Source organism: Falco naumanni, chromosome 5, assembly GCF_017639655.2.
Source record: "Falco naumanni isolate bFalNau1 chromosome 5, bFalNau1.pat, whole genome shotgun sequence".
NCBI classification, from domain to species: Eukaryota; Metazoa; Chordata; class Aves; order Falconiformes; family Falconidae; genus Falco; species Falco naumanni.
The window spans coordinates 48,323,244-48,346,600 of NC_054058.1; the positions used below are offsets into that span (position 1 = coordinate 48,323,244).

A 23,357-nucleotide genomic window follows, 5' to 3' on the forward strand; every position below is an offset into this window, starting at 1 on the left:
TATTTTAATTTAGTTTTTTAAAGCTAAAGCTGTTTGTAAACATTTCTTCAGCTTATTATAAACAGTTTACTGACATCATGTCACTCAGATATACAGAAAAGAGCAAAGGGAAAAATAAGTTTTCATGGTTTCTATACAAGGAGACTACCTGACAGCTTTGACACCTTTGACTTCTGAAATGAATTATACTAATTTCAGATTGCCAGTGTACTTCAGTCAATTGTTTACTAGGACATGTCTGGTGATTCCAGAATTTCACTGCTTATTAAAGATTTCTCACAATTTTAAGAACAGACTGTACAAATATATTGTTCTTTTCCCATTTCCTCTGTAACAAACAAAATCAGAGAAGAACAAAACACGCTTTTGTAATATCAGAACATATCTTTCATGTCTATTCCAAAACTCTAAAAAAAATTAGATAGTACTTTAGGAGCAGTATTTTTAAATTTCTATTGCCTAACTATTTAAACCACAGGGATAGAAAAAAAGAATAGAAGAGAAATTAATTTCTTTCTTCCCCTTGAAATCAATATCAGTGTCCTGATTCACTTTATACAAAAATGGTGAAGTCCCATCTTGCTATTTTGTGATCTAAGAAACTGATGGTAAAGTTCTCACTGATGTCAATAAGGGCCATGATATAAGTGTATGGAAAATATATTCAAATTCTTTTGCCAATAAAATTTGAAAAGCAAGAGAAACACTGAATTCAATGTATAACAGTACGTTACCTAACTCAGTGTGATCACTGATGACCGTTTTGTAAAGCTTCTATTCTTATATTCTCAAAAATGGTGTTAGCTGTATTAGCCTTTTAAAGTGATTAAATCTTTTCTCCTTTTCCCATGATTTTCAAAATCTTTTATTGTGCATATCAGTGAAAAGAACTTCATACCTTTACTAAAACCCCAGTATCTGTATTTATAATATTAGAAACACAACATTGAAACCTGCAATTTGTGAGGGATAAAAAGTCATGTTTAAATTGAGAAGCTGAATTACTCCTTCCAAGAGCCAACAACCCCAAAAAGCATTCATTGTAAAGTAATAAAAACTTATGAGTCCCATTTTATTAAAACTACTATCTAGTTTCCTGATGTAACTCGATTACTTAGAGGATAAACTAGTGACATTTTATTTCTTGCAATGGGGTTTATGTCTAGGGTGAGTTCTCCTGAAATTAATATAATCATTAATATGACTAGCTGAACTAATCAATTGAATATTTTTAACCCTTTGAGTATCCACAGACCTTGACTGAGCTATAATGAAGTTATAATGACAGACAAGTAAAGAAATACAACAGAGCATAGTGATGGAGACTGATTTAGATGGAACAGTTAATGAGTCAGCCACTGTGTACAAATTGCCCTGTATTTGTATGAAAAAAAGAAGAATGAGATCCAGAGGACAATTTTTTTCTTGGTTTGAAAGACAGAAAAGCACAAAAAATTTAGAACAGAAGTACGTATCACCCAACAGTAGTAAAAGTTCTTTTTCAGGCCAGTGGTTGAACATCTACTGCTGTACTGGGTTTGCACGGCAAGGTTTTGGTAGTGGGGGGTGTCCTGGCTTGAGCTGCAATGGGGTTAATTTTCTTCTTACTAGCTGGTGCAGTGCCGTGTTTCAGATTTGGTGTGAGAACAAGGTTGGTGGCACACTGATGGTTTTAGTTGTTGCTGGGTGATGTTTATACTAGGTCAAGGACTTTTCAGTTTCTCAGGCCCTGCCAGCAAGAGGGCTGGAGTGGCACAAGAAATTGGGAGGGGACACAGGCAGGGCAGCTGACCCGAACTAGCCAAAGGGATATTCCATACCATAGAACATCATGCTGACTATATAAAACTGGGGGATGAAGAAAGGGTGGGGACATTTGGAGTGATGGTGTATGTCTTCTCATGTAACTGTTAACCGTGATGAAGCCCTACTGTCCTGGGCACGGCTGAACACCCGCCTGTGCATAGGAATTAGTGAATGGATTCCTTGTTTTGCTTTGCTTGTGCATGTGGCTTTTGCTGTACCTATTAAACTGTCTTTATCTCAACCCACAGGTTTTCTCTTTTACCCTTCTGATTCTCTCCCCCATCCCACTGAGGGGGAGTGAGCAAGTGGCTGTGCAGGGCATAGTCGCCAGCTGGCATTAAACCATGACAGGGGTCTAAAGGGGGGGCTTCTGTGAGAAGCTGCCAGAATCTTCCTCTGTGTCCAACAGAGCCAATGCCAGCTGGCTCCAAAATGGACCACCACTGGCCAAGGCCGACCTCATCAGGAACAGTGGTAGCACCTCTGGGATAACATATATAAGAAGGGCAAAAAGTTACTGCATGACAGCAACTGCAGCAGGCGAGAGGCGTGAGGCTGTGTGAGCGGAGCGTCCCTGCAGCCCCCCAGGCCGGTGCAGACGGAGGGGCAGGGGGGGCTCCAGGCCCGGAGCAGAGGTTCCCCGGCAGCCCCTGGGGAAGCCCCTGGTGAGGCAGGCTGTGCCCCTCAGCCCATGGAGGGTAACGGTGGGGCAGATCCCCACCTGCAGCCCCTGGGGACCCCACGCCGCAGCAGGGGGTGCCCGAAGGGGGCTGTGACCCCGTGGGCAGCCCGTGCTGGGGCAGGGTCCTGGCAGGGCCTGTGTCCCCGTGGGGAGAGGAGCCCGGGCTGGGGCAGGTTTGCTGGCCGGGCTGGTGACCCCGCGGGGGACCCGGGCTGGAGCCGTCTGTGCCTGAAGGGCTGCGCCCCGTGGGGGGGACCCCGGGCTGGAGCCGGGCAGAGTGTGAGGAGCCTCCTCCTGAGGGGGAAGGGGCGGCAGGGACAGGTGTGAGGGACGGGGCGCAGCCCCCAGGCCCCGTCCCTGCTGCACAGGGGGGAGGTGGGGAAGCTGGGGGTGAAGTTAAACTCAGGAAGAAGGGAAGATTGGGGGAAAGGTGTTCTAAGATGTGGGTTGTATTCCTGATTATCCTACTCTGATTTGAATGGTAATAAGCTAAGCTAATATCCCCAAGTTGAGTCTGGTTTGCTCATGACAATAATCGTGGAATGATCTCCCTGTCCTTATCTCGGCCCACGAGCTTTTCAATACATTTACTCTCCCCCTGTCTAGCTGAGGAGGGGAGCAGTAGAGTGGCTTTGATGGGCACTTGGTATTCAGCCATGGTCAACCCACCAGAACTGCTTAAATAGTCAGAAGTCTTCCCTTTAAAAGGTGTTCAAGTAATGTCATTTAAAGCTGCACATTATAAACTATTTTTACATATATAAAATGACCAAAGAAAAAAGTTATTTAAGAAAAAGTGCAAAATTCAATTTGATTTGGTCATTTACCATGTAACATGAAAAGCAGAAAGAGTCCGTTTCTCCAATAAGTAGAATGGCATCATCAGCTGAAGTGCATTGAGACCTTCTTCTTTGGTTTTTGTATTTGTGACTGTAAAGCTTACAACAAGCACATTCTTTTAAAGATTCTTCTTATCTATAAAGAGCAATATAGGAGTACAATTCCAAAGAAAACTGTGTGTCACAAATGTGATACAGTTACCCAGAAACTGGAAGTTTGGACTGTTAATTACCCTATATTGGATTTGATTGCTCTTCCTAATGAGATTTAGCAACTAACTGCATATGTTCTACATGCTGTTTTTGAATAAAATTGCTTTGCTATCAACATGATATAAACAAGCAAACATAAACCACATAACTATAATTTAAAACCATTTAAATAATGGGTTGAATAATGTAAAGGTACATTTTCGTGTGACCAAAGGTGAAGAAAATTTGATCAAAAATCTTGTAAGTTGTTGAGTCTGTTATAATTAATTAGTATAGTACTTTTTTTTGGTCATGAGATCTTAGAAACTGTCTGCTGTGTCTTTTAACATGTGTAGAAACTTGACGTCATTAAATAAGTCTTCAGAATCAGTTGGGTTTCTGTCAGCCCAGTTTGTACAAGATGAGCAGTAGCAGCCTCAGATAAAATAGTGTTCCAAAATACATCAGATATTGCATAGGTAGTAATTGGATTTCAGTTCCTCCTGTCTGTATCACTTAAAATCACAGTAAATAAGCTCAAATAGACAGTAGTAACAAAAGCACCTTTGATATGTACATCATAGTAAATGTAAAGAGTAAAACTTCAAATTATTTACCTAAGTAGGTTTAAAAACATTCTAACATATGATAAATACTAAATACTGATTTGTTTTAACAAGTACTGGCAAGGAAAATAGCCTCTTTCAGATAAAAGAAAATTTATGTTTAGATCATTTCAGTACGCAAATACTTACGGTTCATTAAAGAGAAAAGGAAGATATCTAAGATTTATCAGCTGTATCTGTTAAACCTCAAAAAATTTTTGACTAAATTTTTCTCTCAGTTTTCATTTCCTAATATGGCTCATTAGCTTGCTTCAGCATGAAAGCAGTGATAATATTTAATGTTAGTATGTGGAATTCTGTACTGTTTTAAATAGCCGATATTCCAAATTTGAGTCACTTCTTACTGGAATACACAGTTTTGTCACTACACCTAACTTTCATTAGTTAATTGAGTACAACATCATTAATATGTTAAAATATACTTTATTAGATGTTAAAAGCACAGTGAGTATACTTTTTAGTTATTTTTTTTTTATGATTTCATGTACATAGATTATTATTGTCATATAAACCAGCACAGTAACTCAAGAAAATGAGACAGATAGCCTTATCACATTGTTTTAGTTTCCTCATATATCAGAAAAAAAACTTGGAAATAATTTTAAGTATTATTTATGAAGAGAGAAATTTGTGACAATCTTTTCAAGAGGTGAATAATTATGGAGAAACTTCACTATAGAATTAGCTCTTTCTGAAAATCAAACATCTTTAAGCTGAGTCAGATTGTACGCTTAAAATTCTGACTGTCTTGGCTTTTGGATATATGCTGCTAAAGGCAGAAAACCAGCATAATTTAAAGAGTTGCACACAATTATGTGTTAAAAAGAACAGTGCAGTGACTTGTGGTTTAATACTGGATTTGTTCTCTTGAGGACCTAAAGGTTAAAACAGGTTGACATAAAATAAAACAGGACTCTGAAAACAATGGATAATATTTAAAAATCCTATTGAGCAGTTTGGCCTATGAGGTCTGGAATCAATTGTTGGCTAAGGAACTACAGTAAAAATAGCATCAGGACTACATATAGTATTTACAGCTGTGAAAAAATAATAGGAGGAGTAATTTAGTTATTAGTGGAGTTTAAAAAGCTAGTAAATAATTGCACAATTATTGCACAATCAGGAATTTTGTCCGTATCTAAGGGACAAGACCTCCTACAGTAATGATAGCAAAGTGTGATTCTCAGTGTCTTGAGAGACAGGATGCATATCCTTTTCTCCAAGCTCCTTTTTCTAGTAATTGATTGTCTATTCCTTAGCCTGTTTTTCTGAATGCTCTAGAAGAAGCACTGTGACATGCATGGCTTTCTTTGTGTCAGGGCAGAGGATTTGAGCTCTCTATTTCAGCTGCAATCCTTTCATGCCTTTGACAGGCAGTGCCCATCAAGGAGTTTCTATCCAAGTTTTACCTTTTACTCTGTACAGCATTTCTTGCCTCCACTTCAATCTTGTCCTTTCCAGGTTCTCTATAGTACTGAAACCTGGCAACAAATATGTTCCGGCGTGGTCTGGCAGTATGTAGGAGCCATGCAGAGTTTTAAGGAGCAGGCAGGGGAGCAAGTTAGGCAACAAGATTGAGTTATCGCTTGCCTTGGCAGTCCAAGACTCTTCCTCTGGCCAAACACTTTGTTTACCCATGATAAGCAGTGGTTCAGGAGACTACTGGTGTATCTGCAAATATCTGCAGTATGGAAGCTTGACAAGTGCAGCACAGATGTAAAGAAGGCATATATTTTTGTACATATTTGTACAAATGTAAATTTTGTACTGTGTTCTTTAATGAAAAGGGTTGACATCTCTATGCAGTGAAATGACTTTATTCATAAAAAAACCTATTGGCATAGAGTATCTGGAGGCTCTTAGAACTCCCCATGTAGCCCTCATGTTGTACAGATCTAAGGTTATTTTCTAAAACCTAGGAGAAGGTTTAAAAAAAAATGAAAAATGCAATTTATATCAAAAATAGCAATTTCAGGTTAGTATCAATTTGCTGATCCTATCTCATTCTGGTCTAATTTTATTTATTAGAGTAATTAAAATTTGCTAAGTTTTTATATTTCTAACTCAAACATTTTTTTAATTTCTGTGAGAATTTTTATTCTTTCTTGTTTGAATGAAAAAAAAAATGTTAGAAATGTCTTTTAAATTAAAATTCTTTTTTTTAATAAAAAATCCTGATAGTAAATTGGAAGTTGATCCCGATACATTTTAGCTTTTATCATCATCTGTGCTATGGCTCTATCGTTACATTTTATGCTGGGGAAGCCATTTATACAGGCAGGTGTTGAACAATAAAATGTGAGGAAGGATTGTTATTTTAGCTGGTATTTTAGGGTTTTTTGGTTGTTATTCTAAAAATTGTCACAAAGCAGCGCTAAAGCCTTTCAATAGACAGAAAATCCTAACCAGAAGAATTTGGCTTTTAAATACTTTTCCATCCACTTAAATTTGCAGATTTTTTGTTCAAATAGTAGAGAACTCTCTTACTGTACAGACTGCTTGCCCTCTCCATTATGCCACTACTACGTTTCATTTTGCTTTCTTTCGATTTTCCTTTCAACACTGATGTTTTCTACTCTTTCCACTGTACACTGAGTGGAAGACCTTTTCCTTTGTTACACTCAGGTGTCACACAGAGCTAGAAGCAGGTTTCCTGCAAAGTTATGGTATGTTCCTGTAGAGCTCTCAGCTTCTTCCCCATTTCCCCACATTATCCTTCCCACTGTGGTGTGCTCCGTTGTTTCCTCTGCTGTCTCCCACAACAATAACTCCATGTCTTCCCCAGATTGCCAGTGCTTTTTTACCCCATAGTACTTCTAGTTTTCATCTAACACATTGTATAATACCTACCACTGTGGTGTGAATTCCTGCCTGGGCTTGTGGAAGGAGAGGAACTATGCCATTGCTCCTTTGGCCCCAGCACAAGCTATGTGGAACAGAGAATGATTATGGTCAATCTGTAGTCTTTTTCCCATGAGGGTGATTAAGTGTCTCCTTTCCCCTGCTGCTGATTTTCTTTACATTTGCAAAAACTTAACACCATGAAGCTTAATACATTTGCACTTAATACTCCTTTGCTAAATTAGGAGAAAATTGTTCAACAAATCAAAATAAAGTTTTCAAAGAGGTGGCTCTGCGGAGGTAGGCCATGCAATCACATCGAAGTCTATTCCTTTTTTACTTCATGAAGAAAATCCAAGATGTTTATATCTCACCTTTGGCCCAGGATTCTCCTGACTGAAGGTTGCTCAAACCTAGAAAGATGTTCTGGGGTAGTATGAATGCACAGCTACCCTGTTATTATGCTTTTCCCTAAACATCCATTTTTGGCCATTGTCAGACAGGATACCAGTTTAGGTGGACTATCTATACCTTCGTAAACTAAATTACAATAAGATTAATAAGTCAGAGCGGTGGTTTTTTGGTGGGTTTTTTTTTGGGGGGGGGGGTGGGGTGGCGGTTGGTTGGTTACAGATTGGAGAGGAGGCTGGTGGACATGCAGGAAAAATTATGTAATTGTATGGCAACTTTGTTAAAGCTGGGCCCCAAATCAGCAGAATTAAAGAACTATTAGGGAAATAGAAAGGCAAGAGGGATGGAAACATAACAGGAGTAGATTGTACATAAACTAGTACCAAAACCTATGAATAAATACATGACTGAACTTTGAGACTGACCCCAGAACTAGGAGGTCTGGTTATTTGACTTGAGAGTCTTCAAAACTGTTTTGTTATTTCCATCTGTTAGAAGCATTTTAATAGCAATATGAGTGTCTGAGCAGCTCTTTTTGACTTTGGAGCACTTTGTGAACAGTAAGCACAGTTCATAAAACTCCAGTGTGATAGGTAAAGTATTCCCTTTTTTAACACTTTCGATCAATAATGGAAATGATGGGAAAACCCCTGTTATATTATTTGTCCTTCTAACTTGTGGGATATTTTTTCTGTTATGGGAGTATTTTTTTTGGAGCTTTTTTGATCTTTGTAGTTCTCAGTCATTTCACATACTGGTGAAAACATTTATTATATCTGTGTGTTTGGTGTCTTTATTTTATTTTTTTGACATTGCTTGCTCTCTTTTGGGATTCACATGTACATATATTCTCTAGATTTCCTTTGTGGCTAAAAATAGTAATACTGCCTGTTCCTAACCCATTTTCCCACATTATGCCCTTGTAGATTCAGATTCACTTTGAAGATTCCTTGAGCATTGAAACTCTTCCTCTAGAGCTAGAAAGTTGACCTGCACTCATACTTTGTTCTAGTTATTCAATGAACACCAGATATAGCTCACTCTATATAAGTTTGTCATTTTTAGAGGCTGTATGTTGGCTATGTATTTTTGAGTGGTATGTGTAGACTATTGTTGCCCCTCTCTTTAGCTTTCAGGTGGCATTCATGTTAGTTCTTCTCTATATGAGTGGTATTTTGTCTAGAAATAATAATCAGAATCTTAATTATAATCATAACTTTTAAATATTATCACATTTGAATATAATAGAAATTTGGGTGACTATATAGTTTCTTTCTTGTAATTCAGCATTGATCCATTAAATCAGATACAGACATAAGCCCTACAGGGCAAATTCTGCACAAAGAGAAAATTTAATATAAACTGAAATTCATTCTTTCTGGTAGGTGTAGGTGGCATAAGTGTTAGGTAGCAAATAAATAAAAAGAGTCTTTTCTCATTTACCTCAATAAGATTTGTCTGTAAAATTTATAGATCTGTAAAATTATCTTTATAAATTTTCTAAGTCTTTATGTAAAGCACATATCCATAAATTGTGTAAACCTATACAATTTAAATCTACAAAACATATAAAAATAGAATCTTGAAATGTTAATGAAATGAGATTTGGTAGCAGAATTCTAGCAAACATTTGTTTTTCCCTGAGAAGGCCAGAGCTTTGAAGAGAATCTGCCTTGACCTCCTCTTTATAGGGGGCTCCTGAAAATGACCAAAAGGGTTTTTAAACTCATAAAACCAGTTTATACCGCATAGTTATTTTTAAATAGAGAAAAGATCCCTACATGGCTGGCTTAAGCAAAACAGAATAAACCAGATTTCATTATGACTATTTTCATGTACAGTGATTCCTTGCAAGTAGGTCCTTCATTCATCCTATGTTTGGTTTCAACTGCTACGTGGCTTTCTGAGCTGAAGAAAATTCTGAATCATCCCCTCTTATCCTTATTGATTTTCTTTCTCTGATGTCTGGTTGCATGTGCCCTGCTTCCCTTGGCACTCTCTGCTCTGCCATGCCTTGCTGCCTTTGGGACCTTCTGTCCCTTGGTGCTCAGCTGGTTACTGTGAAGGCACAATCTGCTCGTGGTCCAGATGGTTTTACCTGACTTAGTCTAGTTGAAGAGACAAAATAGGCAGTTGAGAACACACAATAATGTAGGTCACGCCCATCACAGAAGTCATAACTTAAGTGAAAAGTAATCTCTGATCTATAAACTTTATATTCTATACCTGTGAATGAAGGAGATTAAACATATATTGCTACTGGTGGTCCTTTTAAGACTGAAGTCCTGAGAAACTCATCCCAATATGTTTTTTTTGGAACACAAGAAATATAGTTCCATGGTTTGCAGGCATTAAATGGATGTACAATTTAGCATAAATTTGCTGTTTCTAGTGTCATTCTTTATTTTGACAAATTAGTAATAAATGATTTCAAATAAATTCAGGGGGTAATTACAGAGGGAAAAAAATTATCAGCACAGACCTCACTGAAAGCTGGTATTTAGAAATGTCCACTAAGTAAAACCTAATGATTCCTGTATATAACTTGATATGTTGAGGTTAATCTACCATAGCAGTTTATATCTGCAAATTTTTGGGTTGAGAAAAACAGCTTACGATATTTGAGTATAATTCTTTGAAACAATGTTAGAACAGATGAAGAGCACAAGTGCTTTTGGTGTCACAATATGTGGAACATTATTTACTGAATCTGTTATGAGGGAAAAAAAGTAGTCTACTAAGCAAAATGCCCCATTTATTTGTGCCATATCACTAACAGTCAATGAAAAAAATTCGACATAACTAAAAAAGAAGGCATCACAAATGTTACATTTTATGGGGTTCACATTTACTTTTGTCAGTCTTGGTTACTTTTATTTTTTCACTGCAGTAAGTGGGTTTTAAGAAATAAGGAATTTTCTTGACAGAATGAAGACATAAACAGTGTTTAAAAGCAAAACAAACTCCCATCAATCTGCCCAAATGATAACATATGGAGGAAGAATCATGTGCTTTTCCCCTGGTGAATCTCACTTCCAACTGATAGGATTTAAGAGTCTGTCTGAGCCACAGGTTGCATTTGTATTGTTTTGTTTAATACTTCTGATCTAGTTGAATATCCACCCTCTTAATTCTGGTGACCCTTTTGTACCTCCAGACTTCTGCTCCGTAAAACATCCTGTGGCAATGAGCTTCCTGTGGTAATAACAGTTGTACCACTGATGTTGACTGTAATTCAAAGTTGCTTTGAAATGGGAGTTTGTAGCAGACATCTAAATTTAAATGTGTTGAGATATTTTCCCTTGACTTTGCTATGCTCTGGATCAGCCCGTTTTGAACTTTGCTTATTTATTGGTTTAGTCAAATGTCTATGCAGCAGAGTAGAAAAGCAATAAGAAAACCTCAGAAAATAGCTATGCTCTTTTTAGTGGGTGTTAGTGCAATTTTACTTGTCCTTAATGTTGAGCTAATTTCCTGTCTGGCTGGCACTAGCAGTATTTCACTTTTTCATTAAAAATAGAGGGGCAAAGAGAGGAAAAAAAGGAGTGAGGAAGATGTACTAGATGACGTAGATTACAACAGTAATTGACACAGTGGTTTAACATGCCACTGGGATAGTGTATAAAGCCTTCTGCCTTTGAAAACTGCAGTTCACCTACTGCTGTTTGGGAACATGAGCAGTGGTGGAATTTACTTTTTTCTAAGTTATTTGATGGAATCCAGATGAGAGGAAATGATATTTCACTTATATGAACCATTCACTGAAACTACCAAATATCAGTATGAGACTCCTTGCCGGTGATCCTCAAGTCTAAAACTGGAAGCAAAAGAGATTTTAGTCTTAGATGAAAATGGCTGCTGTCATGGTGCCCCCTGTTCTAGCAAGTCACATTTATAGATCACTTACCTCAAATAAATTACCATTTTGAAGTTTGACCATCATCATGTTTTGGTTCTATGAAGAGCTGTTAATGAGGTGCATTTCTTACTTTCAGTTACGTGTGTGCATAATGAGTATTTCTGAAATCATATTTTATATAAGGATGAAAATTGCATGTACAGCAACAGTGATTCTTCACTTCTATGAAACTAAAATGCACTCAGAAAATGCATTTCATTGTGTAAAAAAAAATGTCGTAGTAGCTAAGCCCCTTAATCTGCTGGCTGCCATCTTCCTTCACCCTATTAATTTACTACTCTCTTTCAAACGCTTCAGTTCACATCAGATGCTGACTGAGCTCTTGCAGCACACTAACCATCAGGAAGCTAAGCTGGCCACCAAAATAAAAGTGCCTTTGATAACTGAGCATGGTGAAATTACTCAGTAATGGGCATCAAAGCTGGAAAAAGGGTAGGGAAGGGCCCGAAGTAACCTCTAGCAAAGCTTGCTTTGAGGGATGTGTTTGGTATGTTCAGCTTAGAACTGCAGCTCAAATGACGTGCTTAGGCTCATCCAGCAGGTAGTACTATTGAAAAAAATTTTTTTACCTGGCAGTGTATAACACTGTACCAAAAAAGGCTTCACTGATGTAGGACATTCTGCCTGAATCAGTTAATGGTAATGAGAACTGCGGGAAACCCAAGGGTTAATTTATGTCATCAGAAGCAGAAATGCAGCTGAGAAAGGGTGACCTACAGCAAGCTTTTACCACAACTCAGTGTTTGTTTTGTGGAAAAGGTGGATCTTTTTAAAAAAAATGCATGTCATTTTGGGTATGTGTTCAAATCAAGTGGAAATTTGCCAGTAAGAGGAACAGAGAAATCACTCTGAGCCCAGACCAGAGTGCTAGATAGCTGCGAGGCATGTTGTTTCATGTTTTTATTACTGAATATAGCAAGTAATCTTCTAAGCTGTGCATTTTTGGCAGATCAAACTAATATTATTTCACTTTAAAATTTGTCAGGTATTAGGGACTGACAGACCAGACACATGATTTTGCCCAGGAAGCTGGCACTTCAGAAATGGAATAGAGATAAGGGACTTTGGACCAAAAGCTTGAGGTCCTTCACAGGTTGGTGGAGATGTCTTTGGCTGAAGTCCAGCGCCTGGTTTGGAAACTTGCTCATGTGAGGTACTGGTTAGGGACAATTGCCTCATGTTGGCGACTGTTATTCAGAACTTTAATGGCATCCATGTGGAAAATCTGGATTCCATTCCCCCCCTTTCACTTAAGTAAATGTTATAAAAGATAAACCACAACTTGAAAGTAAACTGTATAAAATTTGTATGAGTTTTCTTCATGCCAAATTACTGTCATTGAGTTTGGTCAGATACCCATTCTGTTCTAAGTACCTAAGTATCTTGAATCCAGGCAGTTTTAGCTAATTAGTATTTCCTGCAAGTATTTTTTCTTCTGTCAGGAAAACCATATGTTTAGGGACAATTTTGTAGTTTTCAAAACCCTACATGTTCTCCAAGTGCTTCTGGGTTCTGTGCTTGATTATTGAAGAATTTCTGTATTGCAGTAACTTTTCTGTTGACAACCCCTTCCTGGCTAATGGTTGCGTATCAGTAAATGACGAAGGTATTTGCATGATGCTTCCTATTTTGCTTCCAGTTACTAAATTCAAGAAGTACAGATTTGAAAAGGTGAGTTATAGGTGATTGCTTTTATGTATTAATGGTGCCTATGGAGGGTCTCATTAACACTCACAGCATGGAAAATTCCTGCAGCTACCCTACAGAGCACTGGAAAACATGACTGCTGAGCAGGCTTTATTGTTTATGCTTCATTTTTCTAATTTATTCTCTAAAAGGGTAGTTTTGCAGCCTCCATATGACAAATAAGATACCATATGGGAAAAAGAAAACCTGGACAAGGCAGCAGGAGTAGTTCTTTTCATTTATTTGTCTCTCTCACACACACACACACATATATATATATAAAATAAATGTTGGGAGTGGGGGGGTAATTTTAATTGTATTCTTGTGAATGTTTAATTTCCAAGCTGGCATTTGGTACATTATTAGAGCAGCAATCAGTGATAAAACATCTTGTTGTGATATTTACACTTTGAAAACTGAATTATATATGTACAGTGAATATATATATTTTATAGCAGAGTTATTTTTCAACTATAGCATGAATAATGTATGTCCATATTAAGCTATTAATCCAAATCTAATGCTACTACTTCTTGTTGATATGTGAGGGTGATTTTGTAAATTTTAAGTATTTTAATTTACTTTAAAATTATTCCTTTATAGAACAACAAGGAAAAATATTTTTACACTCAAAAAAAGGAGTTCCTTGCTTTTCCTACCAGTAAAAAGCAGGAGGTACCCTGCAGTTCAGTGGTTCAATATGCATATAGTAAAGGGCAAGGGGACCATATTTTTCATTGCATACCATAATGCTTTGGATTGCTATCTACTATATACTGTCTGCCCCTTTCTGTCTTGTAGTTGCATTCCTTAATGTTTACCTGGAAGAGCAAAATGGCCTGTGCTGCCACTTCTTATGCTACTTGTGATAGTGTTGTCGCTCTATAAAATTGCAGTGGTACAGCAATATTTGGACACACGTTACCCTGAAGGCATCAGTCTTCTGTGATGGATGCCCAATGTATCCATTCATGAACTAGGAAGTTGTAGCTGGCAGCTGAGCCTGTAGCTGTCATGTCACTACACCAGCCAAAACTTTTTACATAGGTTGCTGAAAACCCCTGCAGTGTAACATACACTGATTTCCGACATAATCCTGCATTTTAAAAAGATTACTAGCAGAATGTATTTGATGTTTTGGGGTAGGCTGTGTGGGTTTTATTTTTGTGAGAGAAGAAAAGGGACAGAAGGAAGGGAGCAGACTGTGATGTCCTTGGAGATCGTTGTATTTCTTCTCAGGGAAGCTGGAAAGTCTTATGTTGACTCCCTTTAGCTTAAATCCAAGGTCTTAAAGAAGATGGCTCAGTTTGATTTCCTGCCTTTCTGGGGCTCTTTTGTTTTCATGTTGGTATTTCCTGTTTCAAATTCTAATGATGTCTGCATGAATGGTTCAGGAATGTTCATGTCTCTCTCAAATGTAGCCTCTTTTCCTGCTTGTGAAATATATAAATTGTTTAATCAATTATTTTTCCTACATGTATTTAACAAAACAACATAATCAAATTGTTTGTGAATAGTTCCTTGTGAAGGCTGAATATTCAGTGTTCAATATTTGTGCTGAGCTACTAAATCATGGTTTTGCAGATGCATCATGACTGGATAAAGTTATAGGTCCTTTATTGATCGGATGTGTGTGTATTTCTGTAAATAATTATGTATGTTTATACATTTATATGTAATATTCTCAAATTATTTTAAAATAAGAGTTATTTGGCTTAAAAAAAAATAATTCCTCAGTTGTAATATAAGTGAGAGTTTTGAAGCTTGAAGTTGCCATCTGTCAATACTGTGAAGATGTATGTGAGGAGCCTTTTGATTCCAGGTATTCCCTTTGCACAAACTCTTAATGGTCCGTCTTGTATGTCCTGAATATTTTAATGGAGACAGCATATCAAAGGTCTGCCAGAATTTCAAAATTTTGTAGCTTGTGACTGTGATACAATGAAGATGGGTCCATAGACTTGACATCCTCTGGGAAATTAGAACATCTGTCTGCATCTGTTCAAGAAAAGTATGAAACCAAAGGTTTTCTGTGCCCTGATCACAAAAAGACTCAGGCACGTTTCCTAAGTCCTCCATTCCTCTTTGTTATTACTAATTTATATCTAGCAGTGGTCCGTGTGTATCATTATGCTTGTCATAAGGCCTTTTTTCTTGGTATACAGTGATTAAAAGATCAAATTCCAAGGTCTCTAAAGCAGAAGAGACTGAGAAAGATGTGACACTCACAAATGATCCCTGTCAATTATCAGGACTTTCCAGGAACCATTTAAGTATTTATTGCTTTAGGAATCAGCCATTCCAGTGCTTCTCATTTAGAGAAGTCTTTTTAGAATCAAAATTTTTCTGGATAGATAAAAAGTGGAAAATAATTCTGAAGAGAAATTCTAATCCACTATAAAAAGTGGATGATATATTTTATGGGCCTTTTTTTGCTGGTTTTACTTTCTAGCCTACATTGGAATCCATGAGGCAATGACTGTACTTTCTCTCTTTGTATCCCACAGTTCCTGATGTAAAACTAGCGAGCTCATAAAACCCAAGAAAATAGGCACTAAAATGAAGGTGGGGTGCTGCCACCTAAAATACATTTGTTTAATATATTTTTAATTGATTCTGCCATAAATTTTCCTTCATTGGTGTGAGGCAATTAAGCACTCCGCTACTTTGATTCTTGTGGAATTACGACTTTTTTGTAATCTAGTCTACTGAATATATTTCTAATATCTAGTCTGCTGAATATATTTCTAATATCTATGATAAATGCTGAGAATAGCATACATCAACATGCTTTATTTCACTCAGTTCAAAGAAATGTTTACTGGTGTGAATTTAATGGAGATTTTATAGGTTTGTAATTATACAGTGATACAAAGTATCGTTGAATAGGATATTAGCCAACTGTAGATAATGTATGTTTTAAAATGCAACAGTTTTCTTGACTTCATTAGTCTAGGTGTGCCACATCTTAGTGCTACTCAGCAGTGTTGGAAAAATTGAATTTTGTCCCCTTGAGAGTGAAGGTAAAATGCTTTCTTTTGCCTTTGTCTAACAAACTAAAATTTTGCTGATGCAGAACAGCTGCTGTTCTCTGCCCTCCCTCCCCTACCCACTGGCATGATTGCCTCCTTTAAGTGAACTCACTGCCCCAGCAACAGGCCAGCTGTGCTTTTGCCAGTATCGCAGTCTCTGCAAATGTCAGATGTTTGTACTCCATGCCTTTGAATGACGTGGGGACATTGATTAGAAGAGCACGTAAGAGGTGCTTCACTGTCCCTGTGACCACCAGGCAACTTGCTGCATGCTCAGCATCTCTCTCCATGGGCTATGGAATGACTAGAGGAAAGCAACCACACAAACATGTGCCCCATAAGCTGCCAGCTGGTTTCATTACAGTCAGCACTGTGCCCTCCTTAGGGAGGCTGGTGCTTCAGATCTGCTCTCCTCCTCCATATTTTGTTGCCTTTACTAGCCTGACAGCTTGAGTAATGGCCTTCTTTGATGATAGCTAAATATAACTCGGGTCAGACATATGTGAAAATACAGCAGTTTAAGCATCCAGTTCAAATATTAAGTGGATGTTTTAGGAATAAATTACACTAAGTGGGGAAAAACCACCATACAGCTAGATTGCTGGTATTCATTGTAAATAGGTATGTGCATGTTTATTGCTGCATGATTGTCTAACATTTTGTACTACTAGGGAGCCAAAAGTGTGAGTAATGAGCAAATGGCAATTGGATTTTCAGCTAATACTGAGTCATCCAGATACTTAAGTTGGCATGAAATCTTTATATCGGTTTGCATTTTTTCCGTAGTTGTTTCTGTCCTTCTGTTTCCTTAACCTTGTCAAGTTTTTTTACTGACTTGTATGTTCCTTTTTCCTGAATTTCCATAATGAGAGGTTGCAGATGTATTTAAGTTCTAATGGATGGAAGAGACCATTACTTTGGAGATAAAGACAGGGAAATAATAACCTTTTTTCAGCTCTGCTTTTCAAAAGCTGGTTCATCCTTGGTAACAAGACTTTTTATTTAAAAGGAAAAAAAAATTCTCTGAAATAATTTGCCTAGTTGTATATAAGAATAAACAAAAATTGTTTCATTACCTCATTACATTAGTAGTGTTCTTCGCTTTGCAAATGTCCACTTTGTATTTCTTGAAACAACTGTATTTGCAGGGCAGACATACTACTGTGCAGACAGAGGGAGAAGCTGGTCCGTGCTCTTTCTGCTCTAGCTCATACCTGCTTTACATCACAAGGCAGGAAGAGGTGTGCTAGCCTCTCTCTCAGACAGCACAGTGCCTATAGTAAAGTGTTTTCTTCAACAACTTTTAGGTAGCAAATCTGGATGGTAATTCAAATAACAGATACAAACCAGCTGGAAATTATGTGGATGCTGATTTAATTAAAGAAAAAAAAAAAAAAAAAAAGAAGAAACCCAGCAATAATCTGGTGATAAGAAATCATCAAATGTCCTTTTAAAAAAAGATTTTAGGGAGTTTTAATGCTTTGGATTATTGGGCTATTTTGTCTTTAGCAGATCTCTGACGTACAGAGATTAAGCATCTATACATTATGTTTATACAGGTGATTATTTCATTTTCTATTTATTAGAGTCCATTCAAACAGTAATAACAAGCTATAAATCAAAATCTGTTCTGCCTTTCTGCTGACTGTATGCCCCAGACATTCAAAAATCACAAGAATGCTTGTGGAGAATTATGAAATTAACTTTCTGAAGGATACAGAATGTCTTTTTTCCCCTGCAAAGTTTGTTTTTTGTGTTTTGTGTTTTTTTCAGTGAGGAGGAATGGAATTTGTTTGAATTAAAGCTGAGATTCTTGTTTCATTATTTAATTTAAATAGTTTGCTTTATAAAAAATTGGATTATACATAAATTAAATATTAAATTATCAATGCTGTACATAGAAAGATATATTAACTCTGAATGTAAAATTATCTGGTTTTTATATTAGCTAATCTAAGAAGCACCTGTGTATCCTATATTTTCTTTCCCCAACCCACCAAAATCAGGACATATTGGAAGGCTGATGGATCATCCTGTATTATTTGTATGGATACTGATATTGTACTGATGCCTATTATCCCAGTCTTGAAGCAAAATTCCTTTTTGCTGAGTTCTAAACCAAAGTAGTTTCTTTCTAAGGGATGTTATACTATTCAGTGTAAAAGAACAGATACATATGGTAGCCTAAGGGAACCAACACCTTAAATTGTTCATTGTATTTATTTACTTTTATTTATTTATTTAATTTCTGTATTCTATGAATGTGAACCACATACTGAAAAATTGCCTGTTCTTTGTTGAATAAACCTTTCTCTAATAACTCCAGTTTAATTATTTAATATTTTTCTTTGATATTTTTTCCAGGAAGATCTTTGAAAACAAAAAAAATTCTTCATAAGAAGGGCTTGACTTAACTGTATTTAGCATGCTTTCTTCACAGTGTTTTGATATTTGGGTTCTCCTTCTCCCAAAGAATAGCAATTGCTAGGAAAAAAAATCAGAAACACAATGATCATCATTGAACATTTAATCTTACCCTTTTTCCATTGCTACCAAGTTGATTCCTGCTATTGGTGAAGCAGTATTGTTTTAAGGTGTCATCTTTCTCTAGATTAGATAATATCAGTGATATTCATATAAAGGCTTTGTCACCTGACCTCCAGTTAGTGTAGTCAGGTTAGAAAAGAATTTGCATATATTCCCTAGATATATTTGAAATCTTAGGCTCCTCACCTTTTGCTATCTGACTTAGTTAATTTTACTTTGTATTAATGATAAAGCTAACAATCTTGATCTATGTCAGGAAGGACTGTTGGGCTTTATCTTCCTATCTGTCATGAAAGAACGTGAAGCTCACCTGAAATTTAACATGCCAGAGCTATTTCACAACTGTTTTCTGCTCTTGGGAACCTGATAGTATACACTTCCCAAAACCTATCCTGATTTATTATAAAAGTTGCTTCAAAAAATCTTTCATTGAAAGCTGCAGTACATTTTAATATTAATAGCATGATATCTGAATCAGGGCAGAAACCATAAGAGGACTTTAAACAATTTGGAGAAAGTCGTTTATTCTGGGGATCTTCATTTGTGTCCTTTGTTCCAGAGTTTACTTCACACTAGAAGGCCCCATTTAAAAGAAAGAAAAGTCTTATAGACAACAGCTCTTTACTGATGCAGAGGTGGAATAGGCAGCTTCACCAAGTATGCTGCATCTCAAATACCAAAATATTTTTTTTGAGGTGGTGGTTTCATTTTTTTCTGAGTATTTGTCTTTAGTCAAATAGAGTAATAAGAATCATATTGGAGCACTGTATAGAAAAGTGAAAATCGTTTATATCATATATGTTATTCCTTCATGTGGGCTAGTATTAAAAATCCTCAAATCTGCTAATTCAGTCACAGGGAGGGAATATTGACTGACAGTAGTAAAGAGGTATCATGAGAAAATTTCACTCGGGACCCTCAGTTTCGTATTTTATTTTGATGTTGTAGTGTCCTGTAAAAGAATACAAGAAGAGGTAACTTAAAAAAAATATTCTTAATTTGATAGCCTTAACTGTTACTCTGATTGTAGTCTTTCTTGCTTCTACTACTGTGACTTCATACAGCCGCTTTAACATATTTTCGTAAAATCAGCTGCACTGGTCAAGAATCAGTATAAGGTTAGAAAATATAGGCTTAGGGTGTTTTGCTTGAATGCAAAACGTTAAGAAGTTATTTTTGACTGTATAAAATATTCTCTTTGATTACAATTTTATAGATAGCATATACTGCAAATTTTCTCTTTACTGATGACCCCTGGAGTCTCATTTCTGTCAGCAAGTGTATTGCAATACTTGATACAGTACATAGCATCTCACAAGATAATATTAAAATATTTCTGTTGCTCTTCAGTTTTAAGAAGATTAAAGCATTGGAGATAAAATTTTAAAGCCAAATATATAGTATGTTTTGTTCTTTATTAATTATTTTTAATTATTAAGTATTTCAATAATTTTAATTAATTATTGATTTTTCATATTTATATTTATTTCAGATGGGAAAATGAAAACAGTTTCTTTTCCTGGCTATGAGGCTTGAATTTCATAATCCTTTTTTCTTGCCATGCAAGGATTGCATTTGAAACACTAGGAGAATGGTTTGAAACTCATGGAATTTACTGAAAACATAGCAACTGTGTATCCTTGTTGGTAGAGTATTTGGAAAGAAGAAGAACAACAAAGATATTTTAAGATCGCCAGGTCAATGATGTTCATGGCTACATGGATAATCTTCTGGTACCTTAAGTCAGTTAAGTTTCACTCTGAATTTCTATTTTACTTTTTCTATACATAGATTTATATCAGAATCAATTTTGTAGTCTTTAATGCAGAAATACTCAGTATGTTTAATAATTTTCTGAAAAAATTAACCTTGTAATCTGAACTCACATCTGTCTTCATAGGAAGTTTATGAAGACCCAGCTTCCTAGAAAATCAGTTGGGTTCCTGCTCAGTGTAACCACAGAAAAAAATCTTAGTGAGTGAACAGAGTAAGAATACACTATCTCATCGCTAGCAGTTTTCCTGTATGCATGCCCGTGTAGCAACAGTTTTTGAAGTCTTGCTTGAAAACTGGTTTCTGGTAGTCATAGTAAGCATATGTCAAGCAGAATAGAATTTTCTTACTGTGCTGCCAATACCTACTACCAAAGGTTAAACAGTTCATTTTTCATATGATCTAAGGTTTGTGTGAAGTCAGCTTTTTAAATACAAATGTAAATGTATTTGGTATGGATTGGCTGGATTGGGAGACTGAGGCCTGTTAGGGCTGGGAAGAGTGAGGCTGGAGACTGTGAAGAATTGGACAGGTTGGGGAAGAGAGATTCAGTTTTGAATTATTTTGGCAAAGGAAATGAAATGTTTCTGACAGTTTTACTGATGAGTTGGCTAGGAGGCATGAGTAACAGGGAATGGTAGCCAAGGGGAAATAGATGCGTGTCTAGAACTTGGGCTACTTAACCAGGGAACTGTATATTCCTCTATTATTAATTTTTCAGGATGAAATGCTATCCCATTGAAGTCAATGAAAATGTTGACCTAGTAGATTTTTCTTCTTACATAATGTAAAGCTCTTTTATAGAAGACTGTGATCTAACCTGAGTGTACCTTTGATATTTTACTGTTTCCGTCTAGCTGCTTATTTTCCATCTGTGTGTTTCTGACTTTCTCAACCATGCAAGAATTGAATAGTATAAGTGCACAGGGAGGATCCTGAATAAAATTGCGTGCTATCCTCCTTCTCATCAATGGTGAAAAAAAAAATCAACTTTTGTGAAATCCAAGCCTCAGTCATATGTAACTAACCCTGAATTTAGTGTAGTGAAACACACCCTCGTCCATGTAGCATGTTTCTACCTAGGTGAATTGTTACTTACTGCTCTGTTTCCCAGCATTAGTTTTGACTAGGTGGAACAAATGAGTAGGAGAAAGGTCAATATCCAGAAATGAAGGCATATATTTTATACTGTTAATTAAATTAAAAACATTCTTAAATATTTTTAGTAGTTTACTTATGGACTACTTTTTTTGAATGTGTTTTCAGTCTTTATCCAGATAGTTTTAAAGGAACTTTATAAATTCTTGGATTTAGTAATCATTCATTACTACTCATTAAGTTTTCAGTCAATGATTACGGTTTCTTGATTTTTTTAACATCTGCTACATAACAGAAGGTAAAGAACTATGAGTTAAATAATTCTAGCAATTGCATTTAACAGGACATGAAATGAATTGATTCTTGAAACATTTCTGATTTGCAACCGTATCTGCTCATTTTCTGGTGGCTGTCCCAGTATCAGTGAACAAAACTAATATGACACCATAAATATCAAAGGCTCCTGTTTTATTCAGCCAACTATATATATGTTAAAATACAAATTAACAAATGAAGAAGTCTTTAGTTCAGATAAGAGTGGTAAATGCCTAAGAATGCCTTAGAGTATCTTCTTGCTGGAGCTCAAGAAAAAAAACCAAACCCTCTCTGGTAGTCCAAATCTGTGAAGGCTAGTATTACACTAAAAATATCTGTGCCACGCTGACAATTCTGACAATTTAAAAGGGCTTTTAATGGCATAAAAGTTATACTTACATCTTCATGGCCTGAAGTCTTTCAGTGATGCAGGACTGGAAATGCAATATCATGTGATGTTCAGATCTTGAGCGCAGAAAACCAGGAACACCTGTCAGTATCTTATGGATGTATATTCTCACTGCTACCCCTCTGCCTCTATCTGTTTGCTAGAAAGATTAGGTGGATATTCTCAATTAAGTTGGAACTTTTCTAGGATTTTAACTGAGCTGTCTACTAACTGATGGTGCCACTCTGTCCAATTTTATGTAGGCTAAAATCTGCATGGTAACAGTTTTCGGTTTCAGAAATGCTCAGTCCAAGCCAGCAATACTTAGTGATGGTAGCAACTCTTGCGAAATATCTTAATGTTTTCAGGCAATTGTTTAGGCAATCTGTTGTCATTATTCTGTTCTCCTCCCCTCCTCCCCGCCCCTCGCTCCTTTCCTGCATTTTCACAAAATATAGATTATCCAACATAACATCAGCTGTGACAGGAAATGATTACTTTTTTTAGTTAAAAAAAAAGCTGAGAAGGAAAATGGCATCCTGTTGTCGGATCTCACATCTGTCCCTATCACATATTATAATATAGTTCATTATGATATTTAGTGGATTTCTGATCAACAAATTTTGTTACAAATATTCTGAAAAGAGAGCTTGAAATCCCACCATTATCTTTTCATTCTGTGGCAGGCATGTTTTACCTGTAGGCTGCTTGCTCATGTGAAAGCAAGCATGTTTTACATTTAAAAGCACTTCAGTTTTTGCTTGGATTAAGTTTCTCTTGCAGCTGGCAAAGTCAGGATGATCTCAAGGCTTTACAAATAAATATGTTTGCTATCTTTAGATTTTACTAAATATGGAAATAGGTAAACATCAAAATGAACTTTTAAAAAATAAAACAAAACACCCAATATGTCCCCAAATGAAAACAACCACAGATTACAACTAACTTCTGTCTGGTATGCCAGCATCATAATTTCATGTAGGAAAATATTTGGTTTTGAATCTCATTTATGGTAGGATTTGGTATTTATAAAACATGGATACAAATCTCCAACTTTTAACTGAGCTTAATCTCTGTGATCTTCAGGGCTGCATCTCTAAGTAAAAGCACTGTGATGGGCTTATCCCCTCATTATCACATGGTCAGCATTTGTGAGATGATGTTAATTTGGCCTGTTATGCAGAGGAGCAAGATAAAATGTA

At 36.5% G+C, this 23,357-nt stretch overlaps 1 protein-coding gene across 2 annotated transcripts in view; it reads left to right on the plus strand.

Annotated features, from left to right (window-relative positions):
• The window catches only part of IMMP2L (inner mitochondrial membrane peptidase subunit 2), a 477,884-nt gene that overhangs the window by 147,295 nt on the left and 307,232 nt on the right, over positions 1 to 23,357 (plus strand). The window lies entirely within an intron of this gene.